We start from the raw sequence: 4,775 nt of genomic DNA on the forward strand, positions 1-4,775 counted from the left end.
AGATTTAAAACAAAACCGAGAGGTAGGTATAGAGATTTCCCATATGTCCCCTGCTCATACACATGCACAGCCTCCCCCGTTATCAACATCACTCACCAGAATGGTACATGTTTTACCAAGGATGAAGTTATATTGACATATCATAATCATCCAAAGTCCAGAGTTTACCTTAGTGTTTGTTCACTCTTGGTGTTGTACATTCTATGGGTTTGAACAAATATATAATAATATGTATCCATCATTATCATGTTATATAGAGTATTTTCACTGCCTAAAAATCCTCTGTGGGCTACCTAGTCATCCCTCCCCCAACCCAGGCAACCACTGATCATCTTACTATCTCCATAGTTTTGCCTTTTCCAGAATGTCATATAGTTGGAATCATGTGGTACGTAGCCTTTTCAGATTGGATTCTTTCACTTAGTAATATGCATTTAAGGTTCCTTCATGTCTTTTCATGGCTTGAAATCTCATTTATTTTTCTTGCTGAATAATAGTCCATTGTCTAGATATACCACAGTTTATTTGTCCACTCACCTACTGAAGGGCATCTTGTTTGCTTCCACGTCTCGGCAATTATGAATAAAGCTGCTACAAACATCCATGTGCAGGGTTTTGTGTGGACGTAAGTTTTCAGCTCCTTTGGTTAAGTACCCTAGAGGGTGACTGCTAGATTGTATAACAGTATATTTATTTTTGTAACTTCAAAACTGTCTTCCAAGGTGAGGTGGCTATATCATTTTGCATTCCCACCACCAATGAATGAGCATTCTTACTGCTCCACATCCTCACGTGCATTTGGTGTTGTCAGTGTTTTGCATTTGGTCATTCTAACACCACTAAGTGTTTGTGTCTAGAAGGAGTAATTGCAGTTTGACTTATCTGACCAGATTTGGTCAAGCCCATTTCCCTTGAGAGGAGGGGCTTTCAAAATGATCTGATTTGTAATAAGATTAAGAACATTCTGGCATCCTGAGAAGGAGGATTACTATGCTTTTGCAAGAGTGGTCCAGTGAAGTTGGGGGAGGGGCACGGGCCCCTTGGGGAGCAGCTGTCTTCCTTCCCAGCTGCCCCTCAGGTTGCCCCTGAAGGAATGGTTAACAGAGGTTGCAAGAAACACCTGATGTTAAGATGCCTGTCCTTTACCCAGTTGATAGCCTCCAGAGAGCCTGAGACTGGTCAGATAAGTCACTTTTGTGGATAACATTCTTATCCTGAAAACTGAAAAACACTAAATGGAGTGAAAATTATCTGTCAGATATAACTCACCAGCTTGGAAGACCATATGGTTATATTATATGAAGATTACATTCTAGTTCAAGGACTCCCCAAAATGTCAATTTTTTTGGTATTTTAAAAATTTATATTTGCCTACTTCATTCTGTAAAGGAATTGAAGTAATTTACAAGAATTTTAACCTTATAATAAATAGAAATTTAAAAAAACAAAGGGTTTAAAGCTAGGATAGCATGCAGATTTATACATCATAAAGTAGTTTATTGTTCTTAAAATTGGGCTGCCAATATTTTTTTGAGCTGCCTAATAGCCAAGGTAAAACGAGAAACATGATAGGTTAAAACTTCACATTTCACTAAAGCAATAATGATTCAGTTTCTTAGGAGAAAGGAAACTTTTATTGTTTCTTAGGTCCGTAAGACATTTGTGTGGGGTTTCATGTGTTGGCATCAAGTGCCACATGGACATCTTTAACAACATTCCTCAATAAACACAATGGTGGGTCCTGTCAGAAGTTTCCTCTACCATTCCTCTGTGTAAACCAAAGATATAACAGTATGCATAATTCAAAAACGTGTTCTGAGGGAAGACAGTGGATTCCATATGCAACTCTGTGATAATCCAGGGAATAAAAGTGAGCTGTCTAAGGGGATGGAGTAACTGTATGTTCTTCAAGATGGATTCCTTGCATATTTCCTTCAGTTGGACTTTTGATAACAGTTGAGCAGGAGCCTGGTAGATGTGTTCATTAACTAGATGTGGGAAATCCTTTCACCATGATGACCATTTTAAATATCTTACAATTTTATATGTCAACTATACCTCAATAAAGCCTGAATTTTTTTTAAGTTGAGCAGGAGAGAATTCAATGCATAAAATTTTACATAGCCTGACATTCAGATATTCTCTGTAGTTGTCTAAGAGAAGATCCACAGGCTTTCAGAATCAATCAAGAATGGGAGGATGGCAACCTCTATAAAAACTGAGGGCCTGGTATCGTGAGCACAATTTTGATTGCAACTTCCAGGAAACCAAAATAGCTTAAAGGCTTAGTTAATTTAATATTGATTTCCTAAAAATTTATTTAAAGTTATAAATTTCCTTTTAGTACTGCAAAGGTGAATCTCAGATTTTGGGCATATACATAGTGTTTCCATTATAGGGCTATAAGTGTGACTCATATTTAGTAATATTTTTCAGTTTCTAAACACAAGAGATTTTAAAAAAAGTATCCTTTGGTTGTTAATTTCTAAGTTTATTATATTATGGCAAGATAATTAAGTCTGCATTGTAATCCTTCAGAATCATTTAGACTTCCATTTGACCTAATGCATGAAATATTTTTGTCAGTTTTTCATGTGTTCTTGAAAGTATATTCTCTGTTGAATGTAGAGTTTTATATAATAGCTTGAGCTTATCAAATGCATTGTTCAGGTCTCAGATATAGGATTGTATGGAACTTCACATGCTACTTCAGAGAGAAGGCTGTGGATGAGGAAATTTTGAATTGATTGAATTTAAATCAAACTCACTTTTCTGGAATTGACTACAATTATGGTTTCAACCACCAGGGTTGTATCAGTTATCTATTGCTGCATAACAAGTCACCCCACACGTTAATGGCTTAAAAAGCCATCATTCATTTGCTCACGGTTTCTATGGGTTGGCAATGGACTGGGCTTAGCTGGAGTGGCTCTTTTGCCATTCTTGCCTGAGGTCACTCTTGCAGCTGCAGTTATCCGGGGATTGCATGAGGCTGGACCATCCAACATGGCTTCACTCACAGGTGTGGTGCCTCAGATGGGATGGCTGTCTTCTCTCTCCAGTCTCTCTCCAGTCTTCTTCACAGAATGCTGGAAGCTTTCCAAGAGGATAAAAGCAGAAGCTGTGAGGTCTCTTGAGTCTGGGCTCAGAAGTCCCACGGCACTTCTACTACAGTCTGTTGGTCAAAGAAAGTCACAGGGCCTTTCCAGATTCAGGGAGTGGGGAAATAGATTTCACCTCAGTGTGAGGTGCTACAAAGAATTTGGGGCCGCTTTACATCCATCACAAAGGGAAATGCAAGTTCAAAATAGAGTTTGAATTGGGTTACAGGGTTGTTGAAAGAGAGAAGTTCTATATATTGTATTCTTGAGTGCACGGTTTGAATATGTCACTGCTCCATATGGTTGCAAAGGGGCTGTGTTGAACAAAGTGTTCATGTCCTTGTGAGGCATGTTTCAACAGGACTGAGAGCTTGCAGAGAGGGTGTCTGCCTGACTCTTTCCAGTGAGTTATTTCTTGGCTGCTTCAGCTCCTGGCGGACGCCCAGGTAAGAAACCCATTTTTAGAGCCCCATAAACTTAGGCCCTGCTTTGTATGAGGTGATATATAAAGAGTATGACTTTTGAAAAGCCTAGGGCCATAATTTATCTAAGGCCTAAATGGGTAAAATCTTTGTGACATTATCTCTTCTTTATGTGAAGTTCACAGTATGTGATTTGTTTTAGCAAGATAAAACCTGGCTGAAGGTAACTACAAGGGAAGTCCTGGTGACTGCCAAGTTAATGTACAGGCATGAAGCTAGTGTAGAGGAAAATGTTGAATGCCCTTATTCTTTTTTTTAAGATTTATTTATTTTATTTATTTATTTGGCTGCACCAGGTCTTAGTTGCAGCTTGTGGAATCTTTATTTGCGGCATGTGAACTCAGTTGCAGCATGGGGGATCTAGCTCCCTGACCAGGGATCAAACCTGGGCCTCCTCTGTTGGGAGCACAGAGCCTTAGCCACTGAACTGCCAGGGAAGTCCCTGAATGCCCTTATTTAAATACCACATCCAGAATGACATGGGGCAGGGTGGAATTGGAATTTGTAACATCCTCTGAAGAATCAATGCCAAAGAGTTTGGAATTTACACACTCAGTTCCTGTGATCTCACCAGGAAAGTAAAAGTTTCGGCTCCTAGGAATGAAGGCAGGGGAAGAATTCTTCATTTGAAAAATGCTATTTTGGCCCTTTTCCTCTCTTTGAGTTGCCTTTCCTTCTACCCCAACAAATCAGATCAGCCCTGTCCTCCCCAGGAGTCTCTGGGAATTCATATCTGGTGTATGAAATGGATTTGGACCATCTAATCTGCTGCTGACCTCCTTTCTGCCAACTGAGCTAGACAAATCTGAGCACTGCAAGGTGTGGTAAGCAAAAGAAGCAATCGTTTGCTAGCACACCATTTTAACTTTCATCCCATCTCTTAGCTCTCACATTCACAGTACCATCCATAAAAGTGAAAAGTTCAGTGTCTTTGCTGGCCCCACTTGAATGTTCTGTCCTATTCCTTTACTGGCTACATTTGGATGAAGAAACATACTATTCATTTGGCCTTGGGATCCACTTGAAAACTCTCACCAGGACTCAGATTTCTGTTCTTCTTCTTTTAAGGCACAGTATATGTTTGTCATCCTCTGAGCACCCTGGTGAGTGTGCTGACGGTGATGTTATTCTCTAAGAGTGCAAACAGTGTTTTCCGCCTGCACGGCTTCACGCTCTGTCTCCCACTGGGGCC

This window comes from Aethalodelphis obliquidens, unplaced genomic scaffold, assembly GCF_003676395.1.
Source record: "Aethalodelphis obliquidens isolate GAN/ISIS:26980383/991018 unplaced genomic scaffold, ASM367639v1 scaffold6, whole genome shotgun sequence".
NCBI lineage: Eukaryota > Metazoa > Chordata > Mammalia > Artiodactyla > Delphinidae > Aethalodelphis > Aethalodelphis obliquidens.